We start from the raw sequence: 15,480 nt of genomic DNA on the forward strand, positions 1-15,480 counted from the left end.
TTAAGGGGGAAAAAAATAGAATGAAAGGGCAGGATGAATTGGGCCTGGTGTGAAGGGCAAATCTCTCAACACACAGCTCACATTAGCCAATGGCAATAAAGGGGAAGAATGAGAAAAGACTGCACTCCGCAAAGCCTTGGAAAGTGTGTGTTCAGTTTAGAGAGTTATATCATTGTATAATAATCATATAATTACTTAATAACTTTGAGTCTGAATGAGGCAGAATGGTTTTATTTCAGTTTTTCTGGCATCCACTGGCAGGATAAGAATAAAATATTGGTCTACAGAAGGCCTTATCTTTGCTCCCACTGTACGCCCTTCCTGCATGCTGATTGGTTGTTAGCCTCACTGAGTCCACAACATCAGTGTACCATTAATCCCAGTCAACACTTCATCATGCTCCACCTGTGCCTGTTGGCACATAGCATAGGTAGTATAGCACAGGCACTAATGGAGTTACATTTAATCTCATTGTACATGCATATAGTGACAATAAAAAGGGATATTCTATTCTGTTCTATTGGCAAATGCTCAAGGCACCATCCATCAAGGGGGCGCCACAAATGAAAGAAGCAAAAATGTTCCACTACTCTTAAAACTAGTAGGTATTCATGTGTCTTAATATGGAAAAAACAAGCCAAGACGAACTTACCTGCTTAGCAAAGCTTATTAAGTAGTAGTCCATCTCCATCTCCATCTATTGAGCGTGACAGTCACACTTTTAAGTCATTTGTCACATACTCCCACCACACATTGTATTTCTCACACTGAAAAATTATTTGTAGGCTAATATTTCTCAGACCGCCTCACTATGAAAAAAGCATGTGTCAGTGGAAGTCCTAGAGCCGGTCACTTACCAGCCAATCAAAAAAGAAAGGACTAGACAATAGCAGAAAATAGCATCTGGGTAAAATGCAACACAAATTGAAAATAAAAAGGCATCCTGGAATTCATGGAATTATTTTTATACTTGTAACCCCATTCATAGACGCTCCAAGCATCACTTCAAGTCATCTTGTGTTTTAAAGTTACAACAAATTCACAACTTCTTTGACACAAGCAATGACATCTTGACTGCTGTTGGTTTCCTTACCCACTAGGCCACCACTAATTTCTTAGTATCAACTGATGATTATCAGTATGTGGCAGGATACCTTTCTGTCATGATCCGGACCTGGCAGGGGTGACTCCGGATCCGGAGTCCGGACCGGAGTTTCATGTTAGTCTTGTGTAATGTTCCCTGATCGTGTTCACCTGGTGTATATTATATAATTGTATAAAGCTCTCCTGTTCGTGTCTGTTCGCCGTCGGGTCATTGTGCGTGTTCATATTCCCTTGTCTCGTGTAGTTTGTATTAAACCCCTGTCGTGTGAAATCGTGCGAATGTGTCCTCCTTCATCGCCATGTTCAGCCCACCCGTGACACTTTCAGTTTATTCAGGTCTGTTAGATCTAATATGTCTTTATATTTTCATCCTTTGTTGCTCGATGGTCGACCATCTTCACCTTCAACATTATTTTTGGCTTTAAACCTAGTTCGATGATAGCTTTGGAAAATTCAGCCTCAATTGGCATTCAAAAGAACACAGATCCCTCACACACTGGTCCACATTAATGTGGCTGGAAAGCTCAGTGTCATGGCCAACGCGCCTCCAGCCCGCTAGAGGGCGCCTCACCAGCCTGGAGACCGACTGGACCCGGAAGAGGAAATGGAAGCGGGCGGTGGCAATTATAAAAGTGAGGTAACCCCAAGGAGACACGCCCGCTCTTTGTATGAGTTTACTCGCCAGAGACGCTAGCTCTCTCACCCACGGCCAAGATAATTGTGATTCATGTACTACGACCTTCGACTGCCCAAGACTTCGGGAATTGCCTGATCCCCTAGGAACCACGAAAGAACCCCGACCGGAACTTCCTGGCTACGACCTCTGCCTGCCCCTGACCTTGAACCTGCCAGGCCCATCGGTTAAAACGGGATTCCATGCTCCCCTACCGTCCTGCCGCCCAAGACCTACTCCCGTCCAGTCCAAGATCCCGGACCATCCTGAAATGTCTCCGGTCCTCCTGCCCCGCTCGCCCAGTGTCCTCTACCGGTACGACGGCTTGTCCCCACGCCCACAGTATGTCTGCAAGTGCGTCATCGGATTCCCTTTGTGACACTCAGACACTCACGGTTATATTTCAAAAGAGGGCTGTCACAGAGTAACAGAGGAGAAAATGTACTTTAACTTTTTTTGTACTTGATACAGTAAAGTGATGCTTAACAGCGTTAGAAGCAGAAGTAGATAAATTGGTTAATACCACTTTTGTATCAGAACATGGATTCGTTGTGATGTTGACAACTTCTCCAGTCTCACTATGATTCATAAAATTTCACCACATGTTTCAAACAGGTCAAAATCAAATTTTCAATTTTATTGTCATCTCACCATATACAAGTTCACAGAAAGACAAGATTGCGAAGTTTCAGGGATTATGCTCGGTGGGAGCAGAACATTCACAAAACGCTATTGTCCACAGCTATTTCTCTCATTTGATCATATTTAATCGATACTGATGCTAGAATTACAGTAGTATTGAATGTGGATTTACAACACAGCTATAAACAAATACATAATGTTGTAGGTAGACAGGACTATCATCAAAAAACGAATTATTCAAAACCTATTGACACATCATATTGTAGATTGTCTTCCCATTAGTAAATCCCCACATCAGCAATCTTGCCATCTTCAGCATTAAACTCAATTACCTGAGACATTTTCTTAGCATTTGTTTTAAAATCAATTCTGTGTTGAAACCTCAAACACACACTCACGGATGATCTGTTTTTGACTTCCTCATCAATGCTGTGCTTGTACGAGCCTAATTAAAAGTACCTTTTCCTTGATCTACAAAAGACATTCACGGGGTTTGATCTGAGCCATGACGTCTTTTTAACGAAGCTCCTGTTGAGTAAATTCTTCAGTAGCAAACACAGAAGGAAGTAAACCTCTTGATACAAAACTGAGAAAGACATTTTCTGGTTTCTCTGAGCCCAGCAGCAGCTGTCTGATGATGTAATGTGACATTAAGATGAAAGGTTGAGAGACGCATTGTGAAGAATATCGATGTTCATTGCTTGTACATGCATAAAATCCCATCTTCATCTGCACACTGCCACATAAACACCTCATGTAACAGGTAGAAGGACACTGAGAGATGGGAAATTTTGTACCAAAACCATTCAGATATATGTATTATTATAAACAGGACTTGACATAGTACAAAGCATTCAGTCTGCTTTTCCATGAAGGGAAGGTGTCTTCGAGACTTACTTAGATAAAACAAGAAGAAACCACTTGGTAGTTATGTGCATCTAGAAGAAGAAAATCTGATTTCCTTGTTTGATTGTGTGTCATTACTTCTGCCACTCAGGGAAGTGTTAACAGATTTTGTGAGATAGCTATCTGTGAGTCAGTTACCGCAGACTAAAGAAGGTCATCTCTCAGGAATGGGTTGTACTTTCCTTGAAAGACCAACCGACATTGAAGCACAAATTATTAGTTGGGAGCGGGTGATCAGACCTTGTCTGGACATTTCATCATTCCCTGAATATGCAAGATATCTGGACAATAATCTAAGCCTTCATTTCGCCCACCATGGACATCTATTCAGTTCCGAGCACAATCTTTCTATTGCACTTCACTTTTTTTTTGCCAGTGGCAATACTCTGTACAATAAAGGTGACGTTCAACATGTTTCTAAGGCAACCGTGTGTTGGTGCATCAGACACAGTACTCTTTCGCTCAGAGGCTTTCTCTAAACATTCCTGGTCACAGATGTAGTAGAATCAAGTAAGAATTCCAAATAATTGCAGGTATGAATAAATAGTGTAATAAATTGTTTGTAATACGCTTTAAGATTTGAAGCAATAACTGTATGTAATTTAAGATTACACCTTCTACAGTGTCATTCCACACAAAAGTTCTTCCTGTTGAAATTCAGTAGGCCTATGCCCTCTGTGTTAGGATTTCCAGACTGGCACATTCCACATCAAGGCTTTTGTGAATAGGAAAACATTCCATTGCATGAATGTGCAGGTTGGTGTAATTTTAGCTTTTAGCAGTTTAGAACATTGAATTATCAAAATAATTCACAGTAGATTTTATTACAGAAATGTACTGTTACTGAGCTTTACCCCAACCCTCACAAGCTTTTATCCTCAACATTTATACTGTATACTAATCATTGTAGTGGAGTTCCATGGTTAACTACTTGGTGACAAGGGGGATGCCCATGATCCTACCTCATACCCTGGGGCAGTGGTGGCCTAGCGGTTAAGGAAGCGGCCCTGTAATCAGGTTGCCGGTTCGAATCCCGATCCGCCAAGGTGCCACTGAGATGCTACTGAGCAAAGCACCGTCCCCACACACTGCTCCCCGGGCGCCTGTCATGGCTGCCCACTGCTCACTCAGGGTGATGGGTTAAATGCAGAGGGCAAATTTCACTGTGTGCATCGTGTGCTGTGCTGCTGTGTATCACATTTGACAATCACTTCACTTTTACTTTACTTTAACATGGCCCACAGCAAAAAGTACAACTGGGCTCAGAGCAGGACAGGGGTAAAGATGAACTAGGCGTCAGGATTGGCTACAGCTGGAAACATCAGCTGGGGCCAATCAGGATGGTTTTTTAAAAGCCTGCGATTCCGCTCCTCTGCAGCAGCGGCATTTTCGTTAACTCTTTAGTGAACTCGGTTTAGTGAACTAGTTCATGAACTTGACCTTCGTTTTGTACCTGACAACCTTTTGAGTTCTGGCAACCGCCACGTTTATGTTGATCCCCTTTATTTCCCGTTTTCAGCCATCGTGCCTGGTTTATTTGTGTTTCTAAATAAATCCTTCTTTCCCATAATGTCCAGTCTCTGCGCTTCCTTCCCCCGTCAGCTCGCCGACGTGACACTAGGACTGTTTCTAGTGCCTTCGCAGGCTCCGTGTCACGCCAGAAAGGTCCTGTGGTATCACTGCTGCATGCATAGCCCTCCATAATATTTCAATAATGGAAGAAGGAAACCGGGTTGCTTTACCCTGAATTGTAAGATCCAAAAGAAGGAGGGGCGGTCAGAAAATATATAGTCCCCGACAAAAGTCTTGTCGCTTGTGACCTCAATTGACCTCAAGTGCCGCCGAAATAAATTTCTAATATATTTCTACAATTTTTTTTACAAGAAATGGCTCGTTTTATTCCCAACAGCTTTTGTAATAACCTTTCAGTGTAAAACAAAAATGTCAAAACGTATTCTAATATTCAAAGCTGATAAAGCCCATTGAGGCAATTTTTGCAAAGACATAAGTGTTGTCGCCTTGTAATAATGAATAATGAATATGAACTAATAATGAATCAATGAGGTCTCATGTGTCTATAAAAAGACCCCCAGAACACTAGACCTTCACATCTACTGCAACTAGACCTCTGCAAACATGCCTGAGATTCACCCTGACACTAAAGTGTTTATTATCAAGAGGCTGAAGACCAGATCCACGACTGATATGGGAGACACCTTCAATGTGTCTCAGCGTCTAGTACAGAGGATAAAAAAAAGATTTGAAGAGACTGGAGACGTTTTTGACAAGCCCAGGTCAGGCAGACCCCGCAAGACAACTGCTCGAGAGGACCGTTTGTTTGTTGGCTCGAAAATCCCTGTGTCAACCAGAACAGTTTAGCAGATGCTGTGTGGAAATGGCCTCCATGGTGGAATCAGTGCCCTGAAGCCACCACATAACAAAAGACAATTGAAAAACCATGTTGCATTTGCCAAGGCCCACAGCCTGCTAAAAGGATGGAGGCTGGAAAAGTGGCAGAAGGTGGAATATTCAGATGAATCTTCTGTTGATTTACACCACAGCTGCAGGAGACCTACTGGAGCCCTCATGGATCCAAGATTCACCCAGAAAACAGTGAAGTTTTGTGGTCTGGGATTACAGACAGTATGGGGGTGTGCGAGAGATCTGCAGGGTGGAAGGCAACATCAATAGTCTGTAATACCAAGAAATCTTAGCTACCTTTTATATACCCAACTAAAAAAGAGGCCAAATTCTGCAGCAGGATGGTGCTCCATCACATACTTCAAAGTTCCTCAAGGCGAAGAAGATCAAGATGCCCCAGGATTGGCCAGCCCAGTCACCAGACATGTTCACCAGAACATCATTGAGCATGTGTGGGGTAGGATGGAAGAGGAAGCATGGAAGACGAAACCAAAGAATATTGATGAACTCTGGGAGGCATGCAAGATGACTTTTTTTATATTCCTGATGATTTAATCAATAAATTGTATGAATCCTTGCACGACCACATGGATGCAGTCCTTCAAGCTCATGGAAGTCATACAAGATATTAATTTTGGATCTCATAGCACCACTACTTCATTTGCTGACATGTTTTTGCATTTGCAGTAAATTTGTTTCTCTGTAGGCAACAAGACTTTTGTCTTGCCAAAATTTGACCTTTCTCTCTTGATTAAATGATACATTTTTTTTTCAGTGAAACTAATTAATTTCAATGCATTAAACATCATTTGGTAGGTTTTTTGCTTTTCATATGAGCTATTTCTAACACCAATTGATTAATTAAAAGTCAGGTTAATAGCAGGTGTTTCTACAAAATAGATAAGCGACAAGACTTTTGTCAGGGACTGAAATCTTCCCATAGAAGGCACATACATGAAATTAATAACAAGAAAACAAGAAATTATTTCTATTCAAATTTTATTCATTTTCAGGTATTTCAACATTTTCTGTGGGGACGTTCACTAGGTCACTCTTCAACAACACTGGACCAGTCTGAGAAGCTAAACAGACTCAGGAAGTCCCACTGATTCTGCTGTGGAGCCCCTTCGTTGTTGAGCAGCGGTGGTACGACTGGGTGAGGAATTTGCACCACACCGTCTGTGTCCCACTGCTGCTGCCCTAGAGCCTCTGGTGGTGATATGTACACCAGACCCTGGAAACCCCCCTGCTGCTGCTGCGGGGCCTCTTGGTTGTGCTGTGGAGGTGGTGCTATGTTGGCTGGATCCGGGTTGTACCACCACTGCTGCTGCAAGGACTCTTGGTTGTGTTGCAGTGGTGGTACGTTCCCTGGATCATCTTCATAACGCTGCTGCTGTTCAGCCGGTTCGCAGAAATTCAGGTAAGTCTGCTGCTCTGGTTCTTCGGAAAAGCTCTCCCGATGCTGCGTGGAGCTTGGTTGCTGCTCTGAAAACCGGACCGTCTTGCATTGCTTGTCCTTGTGTTTCTTGTCATGCACTTTCAGGCAAGATTGAGTCTTCCCACGTTCAGCATGGTGCAGCGGCCTTTTTCCTCTATGCGTTTTCTCATGGTACAGTAGACTGGATTTATGAGTAAACCTCTTTTCGCACAGGGTGCACTCAAAAGACTTCTCTCCACTGTGCACTTTCTGGTGAGTCCTGAGATTCGAGCTTTGTGAAAACCTTTTTCCACAAGTCTCACACTCATATGGCTGTTCACCACTGTGCACTAACAGGTGCCTTTTAAGATTTGGCTTTTGTGAAAAGCGTTTCCCACATTGTGCGCAGCGATACGGCTTCTCTTCGGTGTGGGTTCTCATGTGGATGGTAAGAGAGGATATTTGAGAGAACATCTTATCACAATAGTCGCACTGGTGGAAGTCCCTATAATCAGGGAGATGTGTGGAGGTCCTAGCGTTGCTCTGGGCGATGTTCCTCTGGCGAACAGCCCTCACTGGTCTGCCTCGTCTCTTTGGAGCCATTTCAATGTTTTCTGTAGCTATTCACAGTATCAAGTAAGAATAAGTTCTGAAGATTCTTTCCATGTTGCTCCTTTAAATACATTAATGTGTGATGATGTCATCGCAAAACCGACCAATCAGCAAGCTGCATATCTTTAAGTGACCAATAAGAAAAAAGTAATGTTTACTGTTGCCGTGACAATCCCAGCCAATCAGCAAGCAGCATATTAGGCACCTCTTTAGGTGACCAATAAGAACAAAAGTAATGTTAACTGTTGCCATGACGATCCCAGCCAATCAGCAAGCAGCATGTTAGCCACATCTTTAGGTGACCAATAAGAAGAAAAGTAGTGTATGATGTTGAATACAAAATAGGATGCACAAAACAGTTGTATCCTACAAAAAAGATAATGCTAATAAACGCATGCCATATTTTTAAAAATCTTATCTAATAATCTACTAATAAACGTGTGCTATTCCTATGCATTATGTTTATTATTTAGAATGCTAAGTGTACTTGTCTTTAAGGTGAGGCACAAGCATGCTAATTTTTCAACATGGTCCAAACGTCACCAAATTTCATGTGACATCGTAGCCACGCCCTGTTAGCATTTTTTATATTAGCATGCTAGCACTAGCATGCTAACATACTAATTTTTAAACATGGTCCAAACATCACCAAATTTCGCGTGACGCATCATGGCCACACCCTGTTAGCATTTTTGATGTTAGAATCTAAGCAGTAGCATGTTAACATGCTAATTTTTAAACATGGTCCAAACGTCACCAAATTTCATGTGACGCATCGTGGCCACGCCATCTTGACTGCTGTTGGTTTCCTTACCCACTAGGCCACCACTAATTTCTTAGTATCAACTGATGATTATCAGTATGTGGCAGGATACCTTTCTGTCATGATCCGGACTGGCAGGGGTGACTCCGGATCCGGAGTCCGGACCGGAGTTTCATGTTAGTCTTGTGTAATGTTCCCTGATTGTGTTCACCTGGTGTATATTATATAATTGTATAAAGCTCTCCTGTTCGTGTCTGTTCGCCGTCGGGTCATTGTGCGTGTTCATATTCCCTTGTCTCGTGTAGTTTGTATTAAACCCCTGTCGTGTGAAATCGTGCGAATGTGTCCTCCTTCATCGCCATGTTCAGCCCACCCGTGACACTTTCAGTTTATTCAGGTCTGTTAGATCTAATATGTCTTTATATTTTCATCCTTTGTTGCTCGATGGTCGACCATCTTCACCTTCAACATTATTTTTGGCTTTAAACCAAGTTCGATGATAGCTTTGGAAAATTCAGCCTCAATTGGCATTCAAAAGAACACAGATCCCTCACACACTGGTCCACATTAATGTGGCTGGAAAGCTCAGTGTCATGGCCAACGCGCCTCCAGCCCGCTAGAGGGCGCCTCACCAGCCTGGGACCCGGCTGGACCCGGAAGAGGAAATGGAAGCGGGCGGTGGCAAGTATAAAAGTGAGGTAACCCCAAGGAGACACGCCCGCTCTTTGTATGAGTTTACTCGCCAGAGACGCTAGCTCTCTCACCCACGGCCAAATTGTGATTCATGTACAACGACCTTCGACTGCCCAAGACTTCGGGAATTGCCTGATCCCCTAGGAACCACGAAAGAACCCCAACCGGAACTTCCTGGCTACGACCTCTGCCTGCCCCTGACCTTGAACCTGCCTGGCCCATCGGTTAAAACGGGATTCCATGCTCCCCTACCTTCCTGCCGACCAAGACCTACTCCCGTCCAGTCCAACATCCCAGACCATCCTGAAACGTCTCCGGTCCTCCTGCCCCGCTCGCCCAGTGTCCTCTACCGGTACGACGGCTTGTCCCCACGCCCACAGTATGTCTGCAAGTGCGTCATCGGATTCCCTTTGTGACACTCAGACACTCACGGTTATATTTCAAAAGAGGGCTGTCACAGAGTAACAGAGGAGAAAATGTACTTTAACTTTTTTTGTACTTGATACAGTAAAGTGATGCTTAACAGCGTTAGAAGCAGAAGTAGATAAATTGGTTAATACCAGTTTTGTATCAGAACATGGATTCGTTGTGATGTTGACAACTTCTCCAGTCTCACTATGATTCATAAAATTTCACCACATGTTTCAAACAGGTCAAAATCAAATTTTCAATTTTATTGTCATCTCACCATATACAAGTTCACAGAAAGACAAGATTGCGAAGTTTCAGGGATTATGCTCGGTGGGAGCAGAACATTCACAAAACGCTATTGTCCACAGCTATATCTCTTATTTGATCATATTTAATCGATACTGATGGTAGAATTACAGTAGTATTGAATGTGGATTTACAACACAGCTATAAACAAATACATAATGTTGTAGGTAGACAGGACTATCATCAAAAAACTAATTATTCAAAACCTATTGACACATCATATTGTAGATTGTCTTCCCATTAGTAAATCCCCACATCAGCAATCTTGCCATCTTCAGCATTAAACTCAATTACGTGAGACATTTTCTTAGCATTTGTTTTAAAATCAATTCTGTGTTGAAACCTCAAACACACACTCACGGATGATCTGTTTTTGACTTCCTCATCAATGCTGTGCTTGTACGAGCCTAATTAAAAGTACCTTTTCCTTGATCTACAAAAGACATTCACGGGGTTTGATCTGAGCCATGACGTCTTTTTAACGAAGCTCCTGTTGAGTAAATTCTTCAGTAGCAAACACAGAAGGAAGTAAACCTCTTGATACAAAACTGAGAAAGACATTTTCTGGTTTCTCTGAGCCCAGCAGCAGCTGTCTGATGATGTAATGTGACATTAAGATGAAAGGTTGAGAGACGCATTGTGAAGAATATCGATGTTCATTGCTTGTACATGCATAAAATCCCATCTTCATCTGCACACTGCCACATAAACACCTCATGTAACAGGTAGAAGGACACTGAGAGATGGGAAATTTTGTACCAAAACCATTCAGATATATGTATTATTATAAACAGGACTTGACATAGTACAAAGCATTCAGTCTGCTTTTCCATGAAGGGAAGGTGTCTTCGAGACTTACTTAGATAAAACAAGAAGAAACCACTTGGTAGTTATGTGCATCTAGAAGAAGAAAATCTGATTTCCTTGTTTGATTGTGTGTCATTACTTCTGCCACTCAGGGAAGTGTTAACAGATTTTGTGAGATAGCTATCTGTGAGTCAGTTACCGCAGACTAAAGAAGGTCATCTCTCAGGAATGGGTTGTACTTTCCTTGAAAGACCAACCGACATTGAAGCACAAATTATTAGTTGGGAGCGGGTGATCAGACCTTGTCTGGACATTTCATCATTCCCTGAATATGCAAGATATCTGGACAATAATCTAAGCCTTCATTTCGCCCACCATGGACATCTATTCAGTTCCGAGCACAATCTTTCTATTGCACTTCACTTTTTTTTTGCCAGTGGCAATACTCTGTACAATAAAGGTGACGTTCAACATGTTTCTAAGGCAACCGTGTGTTGGTGCATCAGACACAGTACTCTTTCGCTCAGAGGCTTTCTCTAAACATTCCTGGTCACAGATGTAGTAGAATCAAGTAAGAATTCCAAATAATTGCAGGTATGAATAAATAGTGTAATAAATTGTTTGTAATACGCTTTAAGATTTGAAGCAATAACTGTATGTAATTTAAGATTACACCTTCTACAGTGTCATTCCACACAAAAGTTCTTCCTGTTGAAATTCAGTAGGCCTATGCCCTCTGTGTTAGGATTTCCAGACTGGCACATTCCACATCAAGGCTTTTGTGAATAGGAAAACATTCCATTGCATGAATGTGCAGGTTGGTGTAATTTTAGCTTTTAGCAGTTTAGAACATTGAATTATCAAAATAATTCACAGTAGATTTTATTACAGAAATGTACTGTTACTGAGCTTTACCCCAACCCTCACAAGCTTTTATCCTCAACATTTATACTGTATACTAATCATTGTAGTGGAGTTCCATGGTTAACTACTTGGTGACAAGGGGGATGCCCATGATCCTACCTCATACCCTGGGGCAGTGGTGGCCTAGCGGTTAAGGAAGCGGCCCTGTAATCAGAAGGTTGCCGGTTCGAATCCCGATCCGCCAAGGTGCCACTGAGATGCTACTGAGCAAAGCACCGTCCCCACACACTGCTCCCCGGGCGCCTGTCATGGCTGCCCACTGCTCACTCAGGGTGATGGGTTAAATGCAGAGGGCAAATTTCACTGTGTGCATCGTGTGCTGTGCTGCTGTGTATCACATGTGACAATCACTTCACTTTTACTTTACTTTAACATGGCCCACAGCAAAAAGTACAACTGGGCTCAGAGCAGGACAGGGGTAAAGATGAACTAGGCGTCAGGATTGGCTACAGCTGGAAACATCAGGATGGTTTTATAAAAGCCTGCGATTCCGCTCCTCTGCAGCAGCGGCATTTTCGTTAACTCTTTAGTGAACTCGGTTTAGTGAACTAGTTCATGAACTTGACCTTCGTTTTGTACCTGACAACCTTTTGAGTTCTGGCAACCGCCACGTTTATGTTGATCCCCTTTATTTCCCGTTTTCAGCCATCGTGCCTGGTTTATTTGTGTTTCTAAATAAATCCTTCTTTCCCATAATGTCCAGTCTCTGCGCTTCCTTCCCCCGTCAGCTCGCCGACGTGACACTAGGACTGTTTCTAGTGCCTTCGCAGGCTCTGTGTCATGCCAGAAAGGTCCTGTGGTATCACTGCTGCATGCATAGCCCTCCATAATATTTCAATAATGGAAGAAGGAAACCGGGTTGCTTTACCCTGAATTGTAAGATCCAAAAGAAGGAGGGGCGGTCAGAAAATATATAGTCCCCGACAAAAGTCTTGTCGCTTGTGACCTCAATTGACCTCAAGTGCCGCCGAAATAAATTTCTAATATATTTCTACAATTTTTTTTACAAGAAATGGCTCGTTTTATTCCCAACAGCTTTTGTAATAACCTTTCAGTGTAAAACAAAAATGTCAAAACGTATTCTAATATTCATTGAGGCAATTTTTGCAAAGACATAAGTGTTGTCGCCTTGTAATAATGAATAATGAATATGAACTAATAATGAATCAATTAGGTCTCATGTGTCTATAAAAAGACCCCCAGAACACTAGACCTTCACATCTACTGCAACTAGACCTCTGCAAACATGCCTGAGATTCACCCTGAGACTAAAGTGTTTATTATCAAGAGGCTGAAGACCAGATCCACGACTGATATGGGAGACACCTTCAATGTGTCTCAGCGTCTAGTACAGAGGATAAAAAAAAGATCTGAAGAGACTGGAGACGTTTTTGACAAGCCCAGGTCAGGCAGACCCCGCAAGACAACTGCTCGAGAGGACCGTTTGTTGGCTCGAAAATCCAAGGCCAGCCCATTTTCCACTGCAGTAGAGCTCTACGAGACCTGGTCACCTGAAGTCCCTGTGTCAACCAGAACAGTTTAGCAGATTCTGTGTGGAAATGGCCTCCATGGTGGAATCAGTGCCCTGAAGCCACCACATAACAAAAGACAATTGAAAAACCATGTTGCATTTGCCAAGGCCCACAGCCTGCTAAAAGGATGGAGGCTGGAAAAGTGGCAGAAGGTGGAATATTCAGATGAATCTTCTGTTGATTTACACCACAGCTGCAGGAGACCTACTGGAGCCCTCATGGATCCAAGATTCAACAGTGAAGTTTTGTGGTCTGGGATTACAGACAGTATGGGGGTGTGCGAGAGATCTGCAGGGTGGAAGGCAACATCAATAGTCTGTAATACCAAGAAATCTTAGCTACCTTTTATATTCCCAACTAAAAAAGAGGCCAAATTCTGCAGCAGGATGGTGCTCCATCACATACTTCCATCTCCACATCAAAGTTCCTCAAGGCGAAGAAGATCAAGATGCCCCAGGATTGGCCAGCCCAGTCACCAGACATGTTCACCAGAACATCATTGAGCATGTGTGGGGTAGGATGGAAGAGGAAGCATGGAAGACGAAACCAAAGAATATTGATGAACTCTGGGAGGCATGCAAGATGACTTTTTTTATATTCCTGATGATTTAATCAATAAATTGTATGAATCCTTGCACGACCACATGGATGCAGTCCTTCAAGCTCATGGAAGTCATACAAGATATTAATTTTGGATCTCATAGCACCACTACTTCATTTGCTGACATGTTTTTGCATTTGCAGTAAATTTGTTTCTCTGTAGGCAACAAGACTTTTGTCTTGCCAAAATTTGACCTTTCTCTCTTGATTAAATGATACATTTTTTTTTCAGTGAAACTAATTAATTTCAATGCATTAAACATTTTTTTTTTGCTTTTCATATGAGCTATTTCTAACACCAATTGATTAATTAAAAGTCAGGTTAATAGCAGGTGTTTCTACAAAATAGATAAGCGACTAGACTTTTGTCAGGGACTGAAATCTTCCCATAGAAGGCACATACATGAAATTAATAACAAGAAAACAAGAAATTATTTCTATTCAAATTTTATTCATTTTCAGGTATTACAACATTTTCTGTGGGGACGTTCACTAGGTCACTCTTCAACAACACTGGACCAGTCTGAGAAGCTAAACAGACTCAAGAAGTCCCACTGATTCTGCTGTGGAGCCCCTTCGTTGTTGAGCAGCGGTGGTACGACTGGGTGAGGAATTTGCACCACACCGTCTGTGTCCCACTGCTGCTGCCCTAGAGCCTCTGGTGGTGATATGTACACCAGACCCTGGAAACCCCCCTGCTGCTGCTGCGGGGCCTCTTGGTTGTGCTGTGGAGGTGGTGCTATGTAGGCTGGATCCGGGTTGTACCACCACTGCTGCTGCAAGGACTCTTGGTTGTGTTGCAGTGGTGGTACGTTCCCTGGATCATCTTCATAACGCTGCTGCTGTTCAGCCGGTTCGCAGAAATTCAGGTAAGTCTGCTGCTCTGGTTCTTCGGAAAAGCTCTCCCGATGCTGCGTGGAGCTTGGTTGCTGCTCTGAAAACCGGACCGTCTTGCATTGCTTGTCCTTGTGTTTCTTGTCATGCACTTTCAGGCAAGATTGAGTCTTCCCACGTTCAGCATGGTGCAGCGGCCTTTTTCCTCTATGCGTTTTCTCATGGTACAGTAGACTGGATTTATGAGTAAACCTCTTTTCGCACAGGGTGCACTCAAAAGACTTCTCTCCACTGTGCACTTTCTGGTGAGTCCTGAGATTCGAGCTTTGTGAAAACCTTTTTCCACAAGTCTCACACTCATATGGCTGTTCACCACTGTGCACTAACAGGTGCCTTTTAAGATTTGGCTTTTGTGAAAAGCGTTTCCCACATTGTGCGCAGCGATACGGCTTCTCTTCGGTGTGGGTTCTCATGTGGATGGTAAGAGAGGATATTTGAGAGAACATCTTATCACAATAGTCGCACTGGTGGAAGTCCCTATAATCAGGGAGATGTGTGGAGGTCCTAGCGTTGCTCTGGGCGATGTTCCTCTGGCGAACAGCCCTCACTGGTCTGCCTCGTCTCTTTGGAGCCATTTCAATGTTTTCTGTAGCTATTCACAGTATCAAGTAAGAATAAGTTCTGAAGATTCTTTCCATGTTGCTCCTTTAAATACATTAATGTGTGATGATGTCATCGCAAAACCGACCAATCAGCAAGCTGCATATCTTTAAGTGACCAATAAGAAAAAAGTAATGTTTACTGTTGCCGTGACAATCCCAGCCAATCAGCAAGC

The sequence above is a fragment of the Denticeps clupeoides genome, chromosome 7, assembly GCF_900700375.1.
Source record: "Denticeps clupeoides chromosome 7, fDenClu1.1, whole genome shotgun sequence".
In the NCBI taxonomy this organism is placed as follows: domain Eukaryota; kingdom Metazoa; phylum Chordata; class Actinopteri; order Clupeiformes; family Denticipitidae; genus Denticeps; species Denticeps clupeoides.